At 46.0% G+C, this 22,059-nt stretch overlaps 1 protein-coding gene across 2 annotated transcripts in view; it reads left to right on the top strand.

The window, feature by feature from the left end:
- The window catches only part of GIGYF1 (GRB10 interacting GYF protein 1), a 1,483,862-nt gene that overhangs the window by 69,159 nt on the left and 1,392,644 nt on the right, over window positions 1-22,059 (top strand). For both annotated transcript variants that reach the window (XM_086946110.1, XM_086946109.1), the window contains exon 2: window positions 3,559-3,788. The gene's annotated coding sequence lies outside the window, so the exon portion shown is untranslated. The remainder of the gene's footprint in view (window positions 1-3,558; window positions 3,789-22,059) is intronic.

The raw sequence follows: 22,059 nt of genomic DNA, 5'->3' as shown, positions 1-22,059 counted from the left end.
CTCTGCCTGTCTTTCATTATCTCTGTCCATATCTGGAATTCCTAATTTCTGTCCCTGATTTTCTTTCTTTCGACATCTCCCTCTCCCGCCACCCCACCCTGCTGTTTATTTCTCTGTCTTCCAGGCACCGAGCTATGGGTGTTCTTAATGTCACGGACAAGCTACAAGTGTTCGGTGCGAAGTGTTATTTTTGTGGTGCACGTGTAGTGAAAAAAGTCTGACATGAGCTGATGTGAATGACATTGGCAGTAACACTGCAGAGCTTTCAGTGCTTACTTTTTGTGTTACTTTCAAACTGGAAAGCTTTGGTTGTGAACATTCACCCGTTTTTGAAATCATTTTTGTGTCACGAGCTTCTCAAGCACTCTGCTGGCTCTGAAGGGACACAAGTGTTTTTATGGTTACTACTTTCCCCACACCCGCATGGATAGTAGTCATTTTGTTGGCAAAAGTGTTTGGCACAGAAGCTTGGAAACACTTCTGTAGTCAAATGGGTTTAGCAGGTGGTATTAATTTCACATTCTGATGGAAGGCCAACTTCGAAAGTAGGTACTTGCGTTAGTCCCACCTCATCAAAGTTATGTGATCTCATCAAAGTTATGTGTTTAGGACACTTGTGTGTTCTTCCTTTTCCCCTAATTCCCTTGTTTTTCTGCCCTCTGTTAGACTCGCTTTTTGTGCCTTTCTGCCCCTATTAAACTTTTTTCCCCATGTTTTTCTGCCCTTCTCCCCCTGTTAGACCCGTTTTTGTGCCCTTTTCCCCCTGTTAGACCCGTTTTGTGTGCCCTTCTGCCCTCTGTTAGACTAGTTTTTTCCCTGCATCGCTCGGCGCAACCCCTGCATCGCTCGGCGCAACCCCTGCATCGCTCTGCGCAACCCCTGCATCGCTCTGCGCAACCCCTGCATCGCTCTGCGCAACCCCTGCATCGCTCTGCGCAACCCCTGCATCGCTCTGCGCAACCCCTGCATCGCTCGGCGCAACCCCTGCATCGCTCGGCGCAACCCCTGCATCGCTCGGCGCAACCCCTGCATCGCTCGGCGCAACCCCTGCATCGCTCGGCGCAACCCCTGCATCGCTCGGCGCAACCCCTGCATCGCTCGGCGCAACCCCTGCATCGCTCGGCGCAACCCCTGCATCGCTCGGCGCAACCCCTGCATCGCTCGGCGCAACCCCTGCATCGCTCGGCGCAACCCCTGCATCGCTCGGCGCAACCCCTGCATCGCTCGGCGCAACCCCTGCATCGCTCGGCGCAACCCCTGCATCGCTCGGCGCAACCCCTGCATCGCTCGGCGCAACCCCTGCATCGCTCGGCGCAACCCCTGCATCGCTCGGCGCAACCCCTGCATCGCTCGGCGCAACCCCTGCATCGCTCGGCGCAACCCCTGCATCGCTCGGCGCAACCCCTGCATCGCTCGGCGCAACCCCTGCATCGCTCGGCGCAACCCCTGCATCGCTCGGCGCAACCCCTGCATCAACAACTGGTTCAAATATGTTCTCTCAATGTTTCAAGCTTTATTACAAATGTCACAAAAAGATGTTAATATTTCACTTCTGTTCTTGGACTTTCATCACAATAAAATACACTGAACATTATCTTCACAAGTTATTTACAAAAGTTTAAGATATTGCCATTATAAATTAGTATCACTTTTAGTTAAGTATTAATTATTTTAAAAATTAAAAGCCATTGTTATTTGTAATATCAATACATCCAAGTCGCGTAAATACAAAACATGTTGCATTGCAAATGCTGTAGGTGTCACATTTGCGAAAGTTATAACTATTGGCATTGTAAATGACAAAGCTATTAATTTAGCTATTTTCAAAACCAACACATACATAAAAAATTTGTCATTTACAAGACCAATAACACAAACTTTCATAATACGAGACCTATTGCATTGCAAATGCTTGTTCTTTGCTTGCAGTTGCCCACATACCCAGTGGTCAAGTTACAATTGTGCGTAACCCCAGTTATGCCTTAATGAATCCTCACTGAATAAATGTCCACCTTCCCATTCTTCATTGTTGGCAGTTGATTAAGATCTAAACCAATTCATTCAAGCTTCCCAAGATGGAGTACTAGGGTTACATGTGATCCTCTGTCCCTTTTTGATACTAAATTGGAGAATTGCATGTGTAGGTAAGGTTTGATGCCTTAGGTAAAGCTTATTCGCCACACACTGGCTTTTTGTTGTTTGGTAGAGAACTGGTATTAATATTTCCTGGCAGTTCATTACATTTGCCTGCAAAGGTGCTGAAGAGCTTAGGCTCTTTCCCAAGAAATTGAATTATGCCTACTATTGTCAAAGATATGCTGCAAATGTATCTGATTTCAAGATGAAAGAGTAAAAAAAACACCTAGTTTATCCATCTATCATCAGGTCAGTAAGTGTTTGCTCCCCAGGTCTACACTCAGGTTGGGCACCTGGCAGTGAGGAAATTGAAGATAACAGTTCTGGGAGGTGGACAAGTCCTACAACTACTTGAAGGAAGGCGCATGAGGCTTGTTCACCACTGTTACCTTCTCATACAAGTCTGTTGTCGCTGAGATCTGCTATGTGGACTGTTTGAAGGCCTGCTCAATGAAAGGGTTGGTAGTTAGTTTGAGCACATCACTCCTAAACTATCGGACATATTTGCGAGATGGGCTGAGAAGGGCTGTCCAGCAACCAATCCTAGGTTCCTCATCATTACGTAGCTGTGGCCATAACAGATTTAATTGCCTTTGGAGCCTCACATTTATCATACATCGACCTCTACATAGTGGTCTAGCATTCAGGGGCTTTCCATATTGGTTCCTGCTTAAGGAGCAGAAGTTCCATGCAGAGGGGACATTTTGGTTGAGGAGCTGAGATAGTCCACAGAATACCCAATCTTTTCAAAACTGCTATTGACTCCTTTCCTGCTTGGGTGTCAAACTTCATACTTGGGTTTAAAAGATTAGTAGTACTTCCAATAGCTTGGAGCAGATTTCAGATTTGTGCTTAACGTTTGGGGGCATGTGGGTTTTGGTGTTGAGGTACTGTTCTGTGGAGGTGTCTGTGACCAGTCCCAAAATCAAAGATACTGGGTAGGAAGCAGCACTTGTTTTACTTTAATATGCTGCTTTTGTTCCCGGCGCAGCAGCCCTTGTGGACAAGACTAACATTGGAGTCCTGTTGACAGATGAGGTGGTCTGAATTTGCCATTAGTGACTGAAAGGCTTGGCTACAATTTCATCCGTTATTTCTTACCACAAGGCAGAACTGCCTTTCCTACAACCTGATCTGCTTCAGTTGACTTTGTTAAAGTAATAATTTTTGTTCTCCTGGAAAAACCTTTAAATTGTAGTCCCAGGTATATTAAAAAGGGAGCGTGGTGATCGGGTGGGAAGTGTTTAACCATATTGGACTCCATGGTTGACTTGTAGAAGTAAAATCCGCCTATAGTATTGTGGTTCTTTTAGAGAGCAGGTTTCTTAAGGAGTCTGTAGCTTCAGAAATGCATACTCAAGTGTAGGCCCTCTCATTTTGTATCCTTTTAACTCCTGTATTTGTTTCCTGTTTACCTCACAGGTCAACATTTCAGATGTGAAGATCTTCGACTGCTGATGGGAAGACCAGAGACCGTTTGAAAGCTCCTCTTTCTCTTTATACCCTTTATCCCTCGCCTGCCCCTTTCCCTACCCCAAGTATCCCCCGGGCACAAATACAAACCAAACAAACCTCCCTAGTGGAAACACTGCAGTGTTGATGCGATGAACAAGTGACAATATTGCAGGGAGCCACCACAACCTGCACCCACCGTAAGTTCTTTTGTTTTTATCTTAAGGTATATTAGTGCTTTGTTTTCAGCTACTTGAGTAGGGGCACATCCCGTCGCATATCCACATGCACTAAGGTACCATGTTTTTTAGACTAGCCTTGCCAGTAATTGCTCCTGGTCTGTTACACAGGACACAATTTAAGTAATGTTTGGAAAAATGGGAAGGGCCTTTAAAGGAACATTTTAGGTTAGTTATCTGGCTAGAGGGGCTGACCTCGAAGCTGAGGAACCGGGTTTGAGTCTCGGCAGGGACGTTTAACATCCTGTGATTAGGTCGAGCGTAGCGATGGACCTTTTGCTGGCGTGTCTGGGGGAATGTTAGACAGCGATCGCCCACGCGCCTCGCTGTCTCAGATTCCTCCTCGAGGGGGCGCACATCGCAGTGCACATCCCCTGCCTCGCATTCTCTCTCAATCACACAGTCACGCATGCGCACAACCATTCCCACGCGCACACACTCCCCCCCCCCCCCCCTCCCCCCCCCCCAGGCGCCCACACACACACACACACACACACACACACACACACACACCCTCCCCCCCACCATTCACGGGGCTCACACGCAGACACACATCTCTCCTCCCCCCCCCCCCCCCCCCCCCCCCCTCCACTCACCGTGCTCTTTTGTCGAGTCGCCTTGCTGAGCTCCTTTTCTCCACACGCGGGGCACTTCTCTGGATCTTCACGCTACCTCGGGGCTCTCCCTCCATGATGGGAGCCCCGCATCAACGCGCAACACCGGCCTCTTCCGGCCGCGTCACAGGCCCCGCCCATGTCACGGGCAAGGATGCCTGACTTCCTGGTTTCGCCCCCGCCGGCAACTCTGCTTCATCAAAGCGTGCAGCAACCTAGACCTGTAACTTGTTGTGTAGGCTGTTGCATTGCATAGTATGATTTTGTTTTATTTGTTTTGCCATTGAGTGTTGTATCGCATTGCATTTAGTGGATTGCAGTGTGTCAAAGCGCATTGGCTTGTTTTGCTTTCAGTTGCACTGCACAGCTTTATTGTGCCTCGTTTACTGTACTGCAGTGTCCTCTTTCATATTGTACTGTTGATTTTTTTTAATATTTGAAGGTGGTGCTGTGGTGGTGTTGGTTGTTTGTTATTTGACAGAAACTTTGTGTTATGGTGCTGGTTCATTTTTGATGTTTAAAGAGATTCCAGTCTGCAGCTGCACGTGGGCATCGCCCAGTGTGCATGTGGCAAGTCCGTGCTCCAGGGGTGTTGGTAGTGTACGTCACTCGATAAGTCGAAGGATAAAAGTTTACCTCTCTGGTGCTTTGTTTGTATAGCGCGGTTTGTAGTTGGTGGTCTGTGTGTGCGCTGGTTGGGGCAGCGCCCTCACTGCACCCGAGTCATGCAGTTTTCAGCTCACGCACGCACCTTCCCGCCACGCCCGGTATCTGTGTGCATGTACATACCTGTCGAGCTCCAGGAGTAACCAGGTGGGGCCAGTAAGGCAGTGATCCTCGCCGTGAACCTCCAACCCCCCGGACATAGTCAAAGAGGTACGTGACAGGCCCTCCCCTTCTGAGTAAACAAAAGCATGTGTGCCCTATTCCTGCTGATTCTTCTTTCTCCCGCCCATTCTCCAACAGCTTGTTTTTCATTGAGGCTTGACCTCCTCCCTCCGCACCCTCCATCCCCCGTTGCTCCCCCGGCCCCCGCTTCCCCCACGATTTCTGTTATCTTTGGATGCAGCTAATACTGACAGGGATTTGGAGCGAGACTGCCATACCAATCAAAGAAGGCATGGCAAAAGGAGCAGGCTAGCTCAGGCCTTCTGGATAACGCCCTGCCTGACTCCCCGGCGGGGCCAAGCTCCCTGCCTGAGGAAGGGCGCACTCACCCCGCGTGGACCCGCATTACCATATTATCCTCAGACATCCAAAAGTTACCACCATCACTCTGTCTCCCCGATCCATTCTCCTACTAAAAAGGTTCTCCCATCCACCAAGCCACCTCCACACCGAGCAGGATTCCCCTTCCCTACACGCCACTCTGGGGTCAGTGGCACCCCTATCTGCCACCATACTCCTCGATCTGGATGAATCTCCTATTGCCATGTCTCTCCCTACAGCCGACAGCGAGCCAGATCCCCCACTCCCCTTCTCTCATCCCCACACCCACCACAGGTAGCAGAGTGCACCCTGTTTCCCTACCGCCACCCTCAATCCTAATCCCTCCGAATCCCCACACACCCTGCGGAGAGCAGGGACCACTCTTTCTCTCCATGCAAGTCGATACCGAATGCTCAATTATGTACATAAACCCCAGCGGATGTGGCGTAAGAACCAGAGTTGCCGACTTTTGACCCGCTGAAGTCTCGGCGTTGGTTCAACATCCTGTGATTCTTGTGGTAAATCACTAATCTCCCTGTCTTCCAAAAAAGTAAATGTGTTTTTTCCGCAAATTAACTGGTGCTCATGTAAAATGCTGCAATACATTTGGTCGAGTTCATGCTATATAAAAGTGCAAGAAAAAAAACTTTAGGTTGCAGCTGACAAATGCCCTTGTGCAAGTAATTGTTTCTTCGCTAAGTTACGTCCCGCAGGTAACTTATGTTTCAGAGAAGAAATAGTTAGGATGTGCTTTCGAAACCTTTTTTCAGTTCTGACTAATGTAGTAAAGCATTGGGAAGCTGCTTTAGCCCCCCCCCCTTCTGTGTTTTTTAAACAGTCTTTGTGCCACAGCCAAGCTGCTTTTGCACGTTGCACCAGAATGGTACACAGTGTGCGGCTTGGAGGGATGCTTTTATGTACCTGTACCTGTGTCTGTGTGTAAAGAATAACAAGCATTTGCAATGCAATAAGTCTTGCAGTTACGTGAGTTATGCTATTGGCATTGTAAATGACAATGCCTTTAATTTATGTTTTAAAAAACAAAACATAAATAAAAGGCATTGTCATTTATAATGCGAATAGCTCAAACTCATCTCAATGCGAGACCTATTGCATTGCAAATGCTTGTTTTATCTCCCTATGCCTAACAAAATGAATGTGTCCATCTGTAATGCAACTAGTGCTCATGTAAAGATCTTTGATACCTTCGGATCGAGTTCGAGCTGTATCAAACACCCCTCCTCCCCCAAAATTGCACGTTCATAGTTTTTTTCTTTTTCCCCCGGTGATGCTTTGACATGCAAGCATTTGAGATTTTAGTGCTCTTGTGTTTTCAAAAAGTATTACCGATTTTGTTGCTTATTTATATTCTTATATAGCGCAGGACTCGACCCCCGAAGAAGTTTCTCCGCGCTTGTACTAGAGGAGCCTAATCAAAATTATACACTGTGAAGTGGCTGATATTTAGGATGTTGAAAATAAATGGGTTTTTAGAGACTTCCTGAAGGTCTGAAAATTAGTCGTTTGTTTTAGAGTGGGAGGGAGCGAGTTCCAAAGAATGGGGCCTTTGTAGGAGAGAGCTCTACCTCCCTGTCTAGCTCTCCTGACCCTTGGGACCTGAAGTAGCTGTTGACTACTGGAACGCAGGGAGCGTCCTGGACTGTAGAGGTTGAATTTTTCATTCAGATATTTGGGGCCAGTACCAAACAAACACCTATGTATGGTGCAACAGATTTTAAATATGACCCGTTGCCTAACCGGCAACAAAAGTGGACTAGAATAAAAATCCATCCTTCCTCCTCCTATCACATAAGAAAACTTAACTATATATTTTTTTTAATAAACACAGGGTATTGTTTGGGTTCAAGAACAAGTTTTTCTGTTTTTGTCCTTTGGACAAGTTGGTCCAACCCCCAGCAGTACAAATCTTTTGGCTGCCAGTTCAAAGTGCCACATTATGAATCTGGGAAGGGCTTTGTCTGCAGGTAAGGTAATGTGTGTTCATATGTTGGTGCTGTTCGAACTTGTATTTATGGTTTAATAATGCAAAGCCTTTAATAGGGTGAGCGCTCCAAGGAAGTGTTCCAAGCTCGGTCTACAGTACTGACAGTGGTTCCAGTATAAAAATGTGAACAAACGTTTGCAAAGTTTAACAATAAAAGGCTATTTATAATTCTCACAGAATGTTCTCCAATTAGATGTAAATATTTGAAGCACCTTGAAAGCAAGAATGATATTTTGTTTTCAAAATAAAATGCTCACAGAAAAATGCAACCAGGAAAGACATTTTACTAAGCTACTGTGACATTTTATGTACCATTTCTTTGAAGCACCATTTAGTAAAATGTGTTGATGCATGCAAGTTTTTCCAAAAAATATTCAGAATGGAAAATCAGTGCAACCAGTTTCTACAAGATTGTGAAACATGAAAATAAATGAGCATTGTCAAAGCAATAGTTCTGATATGGTTTTTGTAAAACTTTATTGTTGTGGAAACTTCTGGGTCCGCACCATTTTAACTGATATTTCCAAAAATGTTTTGTCCTCAAAAAGCACACATTGCCAAAGTAGTCCCTTGCATTGAACAAAACTTTGTGTACTGAAATGCTCCATGTGAAGGAGCAGAATACTGTGTCTCAGTCAAGTCGGCCAATAGATAGCTAGAGAGACACAACATTTAATTAACAAGCATTGGAAATGCAATAGAGCTCCTATTAGGAAAGTTTGAGCTATTGGTCTTATAAATGAATTTATTTTATTTGTGTTTTTTTTTTTAAACAGCTAAATTAATAGCTTTGTCATTTACAATGCCAATAGTTATAACTTTCGCAAATGTGACACCTATAGCATTTGTAATGCAACATGTTTTGTATTTACGTGACTTAGATGTATTGATATTACATATAACAATGGCTTTTAATTTTTTTAATTAATACTTAAATAATTTGTAATGGCAATAGCTTAAACTTTTGTAAATAACTTTTGTGAAGATTGTTAAGTGTTTTTTATTGACAAATCCAAGAACAGAAGTGAAATATTAACATCTTTTTGTGATTTGTAATAAAGCGTGAAAGCTTGAAAACAGCTTGAAACATTGAAAGAACATATTTGAACCGTTGCGCTGAGTGATGCTGTGGTTGCGCTGAGTGATGCTGTGGTTGCGCTGAGTGATGCTGTGGTTGCGCTGAGTGATGCTGTGGTTGCGCTGAGTGATGCTGTGGTTGCGCTGAGTGATGCGGTGGTTGCGCTTTTTATAAATCCTTAGTAAGAGATCAATGAAATTCAACTAAAACCCATATATAGCAGAAGGGGAGAAAGCTCTAGTAACTGGATTCAGGATGAATGTATTCCTTTGAAGCATATCGCCAGCATGTGAAAGTTGTAAAATAGCAATCCGCATAAAACGAAAATGCCAGTAAAAGACTTTATAAAATTCTGTGTGGCCCTGATAAAATAGAGCGTTTAATTATATCATGACCAACAACAGTTATTGTTTCAAGAGCAGCGTGCGAGATGGTTAGGCTGCAATATAAACAAGCCCTCGGCATTGCTGTGGTGGGAAGGGGGGGCGGGGAGAGGCAAGAAGGGAAGAATAGGGGCAGGGAGCAGCAGCCTTTGATGTGCCGTGCAGTGAATAATTAGGGGAGGAGAAATCCGGCTGGGGGAAGCTTAAGATGCCTGAGGAGGCTGGTGGCTTTGATGTGCATGCGCTCTCGGGCACTGCAACAAATCGCCGAGATGGTTAAACTCTGTTTAAGCCACAATATAGCTCGCCAGCTATGCGCTTGAGCGCATCAGCAGGCGAGCCCTAAAAAGGAAAAAAAATATTGCAACACCAATTGCAACAAAAATCTATAAATTGTAGGCCAAAAAAAGTGAATTTATTTCTGTAGCGATGGTGGCATGTTGTGCTTTAGATGAATGTTTAAAAGTAAAGTGTGCCATACTGGGATTGCTACTATAGTTAATTGAGGATGCGTTAGCAATTGATGTGTGCACTGATGGCTGGTGGTGTGTGTGCCTGGTGAAAGCGTGCACTGATGGCTGGTGGTGTGTGTGTGCCTGGTGAAAGCGTGCACTGACTGCTGCTGGTGGTGTGTGTGGCTAGTGAAAGCATGCACTAACGTCTGGTGGTGTGTGCCTGGTGGAAGCGTGCACTGACAGCTGGTGGTGTTTGTGCCCGGTGAAAGCGTGCACTGATGGCTGGTGGCGTTTGTGCCCGGTGAAAGCGTGCACTGACGACTGTGTGGTTGTGTGTGTGGTTGTGTGTGGGTGGTTGTGGGTGTGTGGTGGTTGTACTCACGAACATATTGTGACTATTCACAGCAGTGTTTTGGTGCTCCAAGAGTGAGCAGTGAAGGTGTTCAGATTCGGCACTGCCACGCTCGCGAATGCCTTACCATGCATAGCAGAGGTCAAAAGTGCTTTGGCATTGCACACTGCCGCCACCACACCACCAGTGCTGGAGGCCTGAAAGGGAGAAAAGGGGTCCTTGTATCATACCACAGTCAAGCTAAAAGAACCAGTGAAGGTCTTACTGTAAACAGCAGGAGTCAATGGTGCTTCGGCACTGCACACCACGCACTACCCCCTCCACGCCACCAGTTCTGGAGGCCTGGCAGTGTGGGTGGGTGTGCGTATGTCTGTGTTTGAGAGGGAGACAGAGCGTGCATGTGTGCGTGCATGCATGTGAGGGAGCGAGAGCACGCATTTGTCCGTGTGAGAGTGCATGTGTTTGTGCGCGTGTGTGAGAGAATGTGCATGTGTGCATGCCTGTGAGTGTGTGCATGTGTGTGAGACAGTATTTACAACAAGGGGTGGTGAGGGACAGAGTCTCTGAATTAAGCAGAAAGCTCTCACCCAGTCAAGAGATCAGGGCTAGATCAACACCGTTTTTTAGCTCACTGCACCATCCCAGTTTCAGAACCTGGCTGTATGCAAATTAGCCTGTTCCTGTCCCAGTGCATGATGGGAGCAGGGCAAACCAAACCACAAAAGCCAATTCTTACACTGGGAAGGAAACAAGCTCCCGGGGACCGGTTTCTGGCATTACAGCCATCTTCGGCCCGGTTTGCTTGAATCCTGATGGTGCAATGAGCAAGGGTCTCACATCTGAGAATACCCTTCCACGCTTAGGGTGGACAAAAATATTTACAACAAGGGGTGGTGAGGGACAGAGTCTCTGAATTAAGCAGAAAGCTCTCACCCAGTCAAGAGATCAGGGCTAGATCCAACACCGTTTTTTAGCTCACTGCACCATCCCAGTTTCAGAACCTGGCTGTATGCAAATTAGCCTGTTCCTGTCCCAGTGCATGATGGGAACAGGGCAAACCAAACCACAAAAGCCAATTCTTACACTGGGAAGGAAACAAGCTCCCGGGGACCGGTTTCTGGCATTACAGCCGTCTTCGGCCCGGTTTGCTTGAATCCTGATGGTGCAATGAGCAAGGGTCTCACATCTGAGAATACCCTTCCACGCTTAGGGTGGACAAAAATATTTACAACAAGGGGTGGTGAGGGACAGAGTCTCTGAATTAAGCAGAAAGCTCCATCAGGATTCAAGCAAGCCGGGCCGAAGACGGCTGAAATGCCAGAAACCGGTCCCCGGTAGCTTGTCTCCTTTCTGGTGAAGAATTGGCTTGGTAGTTTAGTCTGCCCTGTTCCCATGATGCACTGGGCCAGGGACAGACTGATTTGCATATAGCCAGGTTCTGAGCCGGGGTGGGGCAGTGAGATAAATAACGGTGATGGATCAAGCCCTGATCTTTGGACTGGGTAAGAGTGGTCTGCTCAATTCAGACACTCTGTTCATCACCACCCCCTTTTCTAAATCCCCTCCTGTGTGTGAGACAGAGCAGAGCCTGCATGTGAGTATGCGTGTGTGTGTGAGAGCGTGCACGTGTGCCTGTGTGTGGAGGGCTCAGGCGTGCAACTGCTTATCAACTCGTCCACAGTAGTGGCACACACCTGCTTTAGTTCTTTCTATTCCTGGTGGATGCCATTTCAACAAGTTAACCCCTTCAATTTCAACTGGGTTGGGGCCCTTGAAAAAACCTTTTCTTAATGAATTGGTTGATCCCCAGGTCCATTTTTTTTCTCGATGCTGCCGAACAAATAAGGTAGAGCCATCAGGCGTGAGAAATAATTGGCTACCTTGGATGGGTCATCTCAACTATGTTTTGATGGCAGAGTCAGGTGTCCATGGCTATGTAGTAGTTCCATATAATAAATGTACATGTTATGAATTGGAAGCTGTTGCGCTGAAAACTAAAACCATAATTTTTTTTAAAACTTGCATACGCACTTCAGGTCATACATTTGTACAGAAGTCTTTATGAATCGGGCCATTAATGTGTTTCATGTGACGCTGTTAATGGTTTCTGAATGTTAGTGACAATGGCATTTTTACTGGGGATCATTGTTTAATGGGGTGTTTATCTGCGATACGTAAACCAGCTGATTGAATCAATTGCTAAATTACGGGTTTGTTCTACTTTTTTTGCCAAAAAGGAAGGTTGCGCTAACATCTGCTCGCCAAGTCCAAGCAGCGCTATGTAACAGTCCACGTCATCAACATAAGGTGCTACTAAGTTTTGATGTATGAGAATGTGTAGCATAAACTATATTCACTAACATGGCTTACATCTCCATTCAGATTTCAAAGACACATTTACCATAAAGTTCACAGCCCTAAAATGTGTTGATAAAGTATATGTACCTCGACATGATTTGCTGTGTCAGGCTGTGCATATTATGTGGAATGTGTGCCATCTTGTTGTAACAGCTGTCCAAGGGATAGTGTTTTCAACAAGTAATGCTACATCTGTACTAACAAGGCGCTACCGGTCTGGTTAGAAGTGCCCGTTAAATTGTGAACACTATTGTATTGTATATTGGTTTTATATAGCGCTTATCACCCAGGGGTCTCTAAGCGCTTGCCTTGGGAACCCGTCCTGGCTTTTCCCTGTGAGATAGCCCCTACAGGGCATCCCCAAGGTGAAAGCCAGGCATCCCGCCGCAGGGGGCCGTTGTGGTGATTAAGCAAGCTTAATGCCCAGAGTTGCAGAGTGTGAACCCATGATTAGGTCAGGCACCGAAGCGAGAATTATCGAGTCCGTGGACATTTGAGCTCAAGACCCTGCCGCGTCGGGAATTGAACCCTGGTCCCGGGTCTGACCTCTGCTTCAGGGTCTGCCTGCTCTAACCAGTGAGCCACACTTCTCCACTAGGCAAGCACCTATTTGCACAGGGGTTGTAATTAGAATAGGAAGGATGATTATCGCATCAGGTAATTACCAGGCGCAGTAAAGTTTGCAACCCTGCTAACCATTAAATGTCAGTAGGTCAAACCTGCCGGACTGCATTAGGTAAAGTGATTAAGCTGTCTGAAACCACGAAGAGACAAGAATTTAATTCTGGCTTCTCACTTGGGGAAAGTTGATCCTGGGAAAATCGCTTTCACCTTCCGCCTAAATCACCTAATCTGCTGAAACACGTGAGGCTGTGAACCAGACTAAACCGCATACGACCTATATAAACTACTCCAGTATGCTTGATTTAATTCACAGGCAACATACCACGTGTAGCGTTACACTGCCAAAAAGCATGGATATGGGGCAGTCGCTACCCCTCTGTGTTACTGTGTCTCCTGTAGGATATGCAGGTGTGAAGGGGTATTCAGAAGCCATCAACAGGGGTCTGTGGATGAGCCTGTAGGTGTGTGACTCCCTGGCGCCAGGGACGGAGGGGAAGCTTGTTGATCAAACAGCCCCCTCTTTATTGTGCAAATGGTGCTAGACTGAAGGGGACAATAGCCGCCCGGGCAGGTGGGCGAGTCGGAGGAGTGAGATCAGAGACCACTTCCTGTTAGGAGCATTTAATGTGTTTATTAACCCAAGCACTAGACACCTTCAAAGCTCCCCCGCCCCAAAGCCGGGCACCTTTCCCAGGCCGAAGCCGGCCCGCAGGCTAGCATTTTTAATGAAGTGCAGATTTTCACATCAAAAGTGTATTTGTCTACTGGGGGCGCGAGCGGGTTCACAAAATGCAACAGCTGACTACCACACCACTTTAATGTAATGGTGACGCCTGGGTGAGGGTGTGGAAAAGAGTGTCAACATCCTCCCCACGTGCATAGTGCAGCTGCCCTATGTGGAGGAGGAGGAGCCCCATCTCTGTAAACAGTTATTGAGGCTACCGCAAACCCACGGAGGGAAGTGAAGGACCCTTCTTAACCCCCAATTTTTTAAACGCTGTTTAAAGAGTGCAGATGCAAAACCTGCCAGGAGGGATAATCCTGAGACGGTAATCCCAAGGCTCCCCAGCGAACCTACTGTGCACGGGCAGCCGTCTGTCGTTTACGTTAAAGAACAGCGCTACAGTCTCTTCCAAGGAAGGATAATAACAGGTCGGTTGCAATGCTGGTCTCAGATGATATTATTGCTCGTTCAGACAGAACGAGACTGCTGCAGCTGGCAGAATAATGCGCGAGAGCGCCGGGGAAGCCTTGAGAAGACAGAGCAAAAAAAAAGGCGAGACGGGGCACGCTGCGGGCAGGGAGAGAAGTACATCGGAGGACTTGAGGAGAGAGAGAGCACGGCCGGCCGGCCGTGAAAAAGCCTTTGATGCAGCAGGGGGCGGAGCGGGAGGAGCTGCTGGCAGCACCAAGCTGACTATTTGATGCTGTGCATGCGCATTTTAACTCATTGCGCTTGCGCAATGAGTTAAAAAGCACATGCACTGCAAGGAATCGCAAGTGGAATCGCCAGTAGTTAAACTCTGGTTAGGCCACTATAGAGCTTCGCCAGCTAAAAACAAAAAAGTCTTGGTCGAATGCCAGCCTGAATTAGGGGCCCAATCCTTAAATGAAAATAGGATTTCTATAGCGCACATTTACCCGAAGGTGTCGAGGCGCTGCCTCAAGGATACAAACTGCTGATTAGAGAGAAGAAAAATAAACTACTGGTTGAAACGCCGGATTTTTAGGGCTTTTCTAATTGCCAAAAGATCTTTCTTTTTAGTTCTAGATTTAAAGTTCCTGAGTCAAAGATGCAAAGATAATTACCAAAGTAAACCCAATGGTAAATGTCCTAGCATTAGTGCGGGTTTACAGCTTTCATGAATTTATAAAACTGAACAGAGGTTAGCTGGGAAATGGTACCCATACAAACTTTTTGTGAACTGCATTTTAGCATGATCAAAAAGCATGTGTAGATTTGCTAGTACGAAAATATGCTGTGTTTACAAGTTTGCTTTTACTCCAACCCCTTTTTTCTCAACCCTGGAAGAAATTACTTCTGCCCTTGTCAGGAATACATTTCCAACCATTATCACTATGGAAAAGAGATTGGAGAAAAGCTGGTTAACCCCTAAAACCTGGAAATTAGTAGGTTTTTAGAGACTCAAAAGGGCTTTCCAACCCTGAAACTATTCCTTACCGCAACTTCCAGCCCTAGTATATAGATCTGTGGGAAAAAAGGCATTATAAGTGGATTGCTAGTATTCAGACCCTACTATAGTATGTAAGTAATGTGTTTATTGTACAGTTAATTAAAACCTTGACAAAAGTTGGCCGTCTCTTATAAAAGTATAAACCATCAATTTAAAAGGCTGATAGCCACAGTTAAGAACACACTTAAAATTGCAGAAGAGATCCACTCCCCTGGCGACCCATAGTCCAGTTTCTTCATTTTTTGTTTGCTGAAGTTTAACAGCAGTTCGTAAGGTAGAATTACCCCCCCCCCCTGTCAGAGTCTTGGCAACAGAATGAGGGCGGGCGATTGGGTACAAGTTCAAAGTGCGTAGTGCAGCATCAACTTTTGTGGCTCAGTGCAAGAATGGCCGAGGTTGGCCCGTTTATGTTTTTCTTCGAGTCTTGAATGTGCAAGACTGCTTAGTGCTTCATGTACAAATCACTGTTGAAGGCTTTTACGTGATGGGTTAGCGGGCCGGCTCCATCCCAGTTCCAGTACCACTTCTCAGATCTGGTGGTATCCTTTGTGGTCTGAGATCAGCAGCAGTTGAACATTTTACCAGGCAGCAGCTTAGTTGAATATCTTCACCAGAGAAACTTGCGAGCACTGCTTGTCTTCAAGACCCTGTTTGTTTTTTGTTAAAGATTGGTCTAAGTAGTGACTGACTCTCCTGCATCAGTTCCTGGCATATGGTTTTGAAGTGAACTATGTCCTCCTCTCCCTGGTAAAAACCCCCTAAAACCTGGAAATTGGTAGGTTTTTAGAGACTCAAAGGGGCTTTCCAAACCAAAACTATTACTTACTGCTACATCCAGCCCTAGTATGTAGATCTGTGGAAAATAGGCAAAATATGTGGATTGCTAGTTTTCAAACACTACTATAGTATGAGCCCTGGTATAATCAGAGCGGCTATTATCAGAGCTCTTGTATAATGAGATTGCTGCCATAATTTGTCACTACACTATGTGGCACCAAAGGGACAGTGGTAATATTTACAGATATATGAAGCAACCTGTTCTGTGGACAAGTAGATATTTTATAGATTTCCGCACCCCTGAAATTACTTTCAAATTAAGACTAAAATCTAAAAATTAGCAATATAGTTATATTAAATGTTCTAGTGGTGCTGTTAATGGGCTTAAGGTTGTCTTATGAAAGAAAGTTGAAGGATGCCGCAATATTGATGAATCCTTTGTTGTTCAATGGTGCCAGTGTTCAGCTGTCAGATGTTTTCAATTTTAGCAACTGTTGGATTGTCGAAGATTGTCATAGTTGCTCTTTTAGGTTCAGCATCACTCGGAAGCAGTTTATTTTTTATAGTGCTTGTGCTGTTACAGATGCTTTGGATTGCTTGTAGACTAGGGAGTTTGGTAGTGCAAGGCTGGTTCCAGTTTTACAATTCTTGCAGTTCCGCATCAATTTCATTTATACTTGCATTTGTTTTTAGGTTTCACCTGCACAGCGCTTGCAAAATCTCTTGAGGGTAAAAAGTATCTTAAAAGGGGATTGGAGCCCACTCATTACTTACCTATACTTGGTTGACTCTTGTTGCACTCATTTTCTTGCTTCCTTTTAGTTGCGATCTCCATCTCGCCCCTGGCTTCCTCCTGGCCTTAATTCCCTGTTTTAGAGCCTGGGCCAAGTACTGCGTTCTGTGGCCAGTGTCCATCTACTGGCCGCAAGCTCCTTCAGGAATTTTTTTTTTTCCGAGTCACTATTCGAGGGTGCAAGTCTCTACATTTTCTTTCCTTCACCCCTGCGATACTCCCTTGCCTTTTTAACCCGCTACACATTCTGTGGATCTTAATCTTTTTAGAACCTCGTCCTCCCTGCCGTCCTCCTCTATAATCTATCTCACCTGCTAGCATTTTTTTGTTTTCCTACCTGTCCCCTTTTTAGGACTCGCAAGCAAAGCGAGCGAAAAGTCCTTTTTAGTGTGGTTTCAAAAATGGACCTTGAAATTCCACACAGCTTGTGCGTGTTCATTTCAAGGTCCATTTTGATTGGGCTTTGCGTGGGTGCTGTTTTTTAACAGCACATGCAATAGGCGGTCGCGTTGCTCTGCCCATGGCCTATTGGTGTCTGTTACGCGCACCAAAGCCCACATGTCTTAAATTATCGCGGTCAGACACGCACGCGATAATTGAATACATATGCTCGCAGTGGCATGCGCGCACCACTCGCAAGCTTCTTTTATTTATTTTTTTTGATCCATTTCACGACGGAGAGCTGACGTCTTGTTTCCTTCACTTCAACCCCTGGAACACACTGGGAGAATGGCGAGGCTAAATAAATCCAACTTTTATGCTGGGATTTTTACTTCTGTGGCACATTTCAGGAGACCGGTCTAGAGGAGAACGCGCCAATGGTAAATATTACCTACTTTCCATGAGTTTACGTGTGCTCGCACTTTTCAGACTTCTAAAATCACTGCAGCCATTAAAAAGTTTGAAGGTGCATTTAATGTTCCATTTCAGGAAGGTAAACCTAATTGGAACGCCTGCCGGTCCATTCGTAAACACACTTGGAAGAAATGTATGTCTGCAGTGTTTTAGCAGCAGCGATTTACAGTGCATATTTTATTTACACAATACCTCAAAATGTTTCATGATTTCGCAAAATATTGCATATATGTTGAGAGACTGTCACTCGAAGTAGCGGGCTCTCGTAGCGCCTATTCATTCAGCTGCCCTGTCATTTTCTTCGCCCCCACATTCTGCAGGACCGGGCTGCTGCACCCGCGCGCTGGCTGTGTGGTCCAAAGGGCGCACGCATTCGGTACATCTCGGACGCTCTGCGTTCCCAGGAAGTGCCACGCGCTGTCCAGTTGGCATGCAATGGACCCATGGCAGCATCTAAAATTGCTCAGATCCTAATTAAAGATCCCCAGGGGGAAGTGGTTCTGGCCTGTGTCAGGATGATCAATGGCAATGTGTTGGTGTGTTTCTCCAAGGATCGCTGTAATTGCATATAAATAGCAAATGCCAATCAGGTGACGTGCTAGACGGATAGAGGGGGCCCTGTACTTCAATCACGCTTAATTCACACCCCTCTGCAATTGTGGGCCACTTCGTATGATTCTTTTCAGGGGGATGGCTAGAGTTGGGGCAATACTTAAACTGTATGCGTCGTACACCTTGAGCTCACACTTTACTTATAATTTTTTTTTAAATCAGAGCTGGTATCTATGCAAGCTCCCCTCCCCAAGAAAATTCTGCTAGCCAACTGCTTTTCGTTGGGAGTTTAACACTTCTCTTCTGATGCCAAAATATCCGAGCTCGACTTTAGTCATTGTGGGGATTACTAAAGTCCTAGTTTAGTTGTGGAGCTAACTCTTAGAGGCATTGTCACTGTGTCTACCGCAGATTCTATTTTCTCACTTCCATGTCGCAAGAAGTATATGGGGGAGCAGGATCTTCGCCTTTACCCCTACCAGACTCTGGAACTCCATTCCAGTAATACTAAAAAAAAGAAACCAATCCATTAAAATTCAGAAAGGGTCTAAAGACTTTGCTTTTTAGAGGGTGAGTCCTAGTTAACCCTACCCAATCCTATCGATCTGATGGTAGCGCCTAGACTCCTCCGGGTATATGCAGCGCTGTATAAATGCCTCATTTCATCATGTGATTTCCTGACATGTGGACATTTGTTGAAGCGCAGACCACACAAACCTGAGCACACCACACTCAAATCACCAAACCCACCACAGACTTGTAACGTGTTCATCATCTCTTCTATGGTGAGAGACCTGGACTGGCGGTTCCCACAAGTGTAATGTTTAGAACAGTCTATGTAATCTGCATGCTACAAGTGAGTTATCCCCTCAACCCGCTGCATGTTTGTCTGGTATATCTGCAATTCACGGGGCCCTTCAGCTGGTTCTGCAAAAGATGCAGCCCTCTACACGCTCTGCGCCCTCTACACGCTCTGCCCCCTCTACACACGCGCTGCCCCCTCTACACACGCTCTGCCCCCTCTACACACGCTCTGCCCCCTCTACACACGCTCTGCCCCCTCTACACACGCTCTGCCCCCTCTACACACGCTCTGCCCCCTCTACACACGCTCTGCCCCCTCTACACACGCTCTGCCCCCTCTACACACGCTCTGCCCCCTCTACACACGCTAAATACCACTCCGTGCCACATAATTACACGCCACATAATTACACTGCACTCCATGCAACATACACTCCAAATAGCAGTCTGTGAAAGCGATAGCTTTCAGTGCTGCTTTTTTAGGTCTCGCACCTGCGATACAGGGCTAAGCCCTGTCGATGCGAGACCTATTGTTGTCGGCTCTGCTTACAAGGAGCCAAGAGGGAGACCAGATGGGCATGCGCAGCATGCTGAGATCGGATCAGGTCGCGCGCATGAACCCACGCCACGCGAGTCCCTGCTATTCACGGGTTTTCACCCTGGCCGTCTCCTGGGACCCGGGAACATGTTATTCCTTGGCATAATGGAGCACCTCTGTGAGGCAGGGTCAGGCTTTCTCCATGCAGTTAGGCAGTGAAAGTTCGAGACAAGATGGCGGCGTAGCTCGGAGCCACGTTATCGCGAGACTTCTGACTTCCGCATCACGTGGGCCGTTCCCTTAAGATGACGGCGGTACTGCAGTGCCGGTAATATCCAGACTTTGGGGAGACACGTTGGAGTACCGGAATTGCCTGCTCCTTCGACCTGGTGTGTGAGAACCCCCATGAGCGCTCTTCCCGCCACACTTGTGTTCTGCTTTGACTTAGCATAACCCATGCGATGTCTTTATAACCTTCTACAATCACTGAGCAAACGCTGGACTTCCGATTGCCTGGGATATTTTCGCCCACTAGTGTGCTTCTAACGTGCACAACCTGACACGCTGCTTGCTGGTATAGGCGTCAGTGACCGATACCGGCAGCCTTTAGTTTCACTGCGACCCTGGCTTGCAGCGACATCTTTTCAACTTCCGACGACCATGGAGCTAACACTGGGCTTCCGCTCGCCCGGGATTCTTTCTCCGACTAGTGCGTTTCCAACACCATAACTAGACATGCTGCCTGATGGTAGAGGCATCATTGACTGACACCAGCAGCACTGGTTTGCTCTCGCACCCACTTGGTGCCCTTCGTCCAGTTCGGACAAGAAGTGCATATCCCACTTGCCAAATAGGGGTCCCTACATGCTCATGCCCCATTTTCACGCTAAAACATGAAGCAAGTGCTTGTTCATCCTGTGTGTACTCCCAGTGTCTACATAGGTGGCAGAGGTCTGGGGCATATTTTAATGTAACACAGTCAAGGCAAAAGAATCTTATTTTGCTCCCTTTAATCACCGACTTTAGGGTAGCATCTAGTATGCTCCTTCAACTCAATGATTTTTCTAAACAAACTTAAAGTTTCCAGTTCGGCGCAAACACATATTGTATACATTGGTATCGGAAGCTACATATCAAAGGAGGTAACGATAGTCATGTAATACACAGCAAATGATACATTCAATGCCTGGAACTTGCCCTCTCTCCCACCCTTTGTAAAGAAGGAAAAAGGCTACAAGGCCTGACCCCCATATTGTGTCGCAATCACACAGCACTTGTTCTAATGTTACTTCAATCATAGCTCTTTTCTAAGCTCCTTCAACTCCATAATGAAGTCTATTTTTACATAGGTGCTTTCTTGAAAACTGCTGACTGTGCTCGCCTTTCGATGAACACGGTCTAAATCTGAATTATACAGTTCTGCTTCATGCATGGCTGTTACGTTATGGCCGTCATATCTTGTATGTTAAATATTTAATTTTATGACTTGAGTGTTAACAATTTAAATGTTTTATTTCACATTGTATTTGGTTTTTGTTATGTTTTAACAGACTTTTAGGGATAACTTTGTACCCGAATAAAGATTAAATTGAATTGTTTTTTCCACACGTGGTCTGCGACTGCTTGCTTACTTCTGTCACACTCTGTGTAGTCTGTGTCATCTCATGTGCGTTTTTTTTCATGTGTTCTCTGCTTGATTACTGAGCCTGTGTGTTCTGTTTCCTCATATGTGCTGTGACTCCTTACTAATTGTGTCAACCTGGCTGTAGACTGTGCTTTCCAGTGTGCATTCTGTTTCCTCCAGTGTTGTGTCTGCTTACTAATTCTGCGTGTTCATGTGTGTGCTCTGTGCTTTCACTTTAAGGTCAGCCGCACACCATTCTTTAGATTGGCCGCGTCCAAAAAAGGGGCTTGGCCGCGTCCAAAAAAGGGGCCTGGCTGTCGTGAAAGTGCGTCTTGAGGTGCTTTTACAAACAAGCATTTGCAATACAGTAGGCCTTGCAATTGCGAGATTTCAAGCTTTTGGTGTTGTAAATGACAATGCCTTTTATTTATGTTTTGAAAATGAACACATAAATAACCTCTTAGGTGCTGCGCCTATTCCAACGGCCGACGGCACCACTACCTCAGGAGTGCTGCCGTCGGCCGTTCGAACCTCACCTGCGCAATGGAACGTTCAGCACTGGAGCTGGACGTTCCATAGCTGCTAAGAAGATAAAAGGCAATATAGTTTACAATGCCAATAGCTCAAACTCTCGCAAATGCGAGACCTATTGCATTGCAAATGCTTGTTTTTTTTCTAGTTTTTTTTGTTGGGTGGCAAAAAGAAAACTGGATGAGCGTGTTTTTTTTGGAGGTGTGCTTAATGTATGTTACGCTCCAGAATTTGAAACTGTTCAGGAAACACAAGAGAAACTATGACAGAAGAAAATATATAGTCCGAGCAACGTCCATTAAAGGTAGTGTTCAGAAATTATTGCTCAAGGTTGTATTTTGATCAATTTAGAGATACGCTGAGAACCATTTAGTCATCAATATGTTGTGGCACTAGGGTTACCAAATTTGAACCATCTAACTTTTTTGGCCCTTCGGGGTCCCGCAGTCATACAAGATTTCATCCAGCTGTGTGATTTCAACTTT

The sequence above is a fragment of the Lissotriton vulgaris genome, chromosome 12 (assembly GCF_964263255.1).
Source record: "Lissotriton vulgaris chromosome 12, aLisVul1.2, whole genome shotgun sequence".
Taxonomy (NCBI): domain Eukaryota; kingdom Metazoa; phylum Chordata; class Amphibia; order Caudata; family Salamandridae; genus Lissotriton; species Lissotriton vulgaris.
Note: the sequence above shows the minus strand (reverse complement) of the source record. Positions and strands in the feature narration are given on the sequence as shown.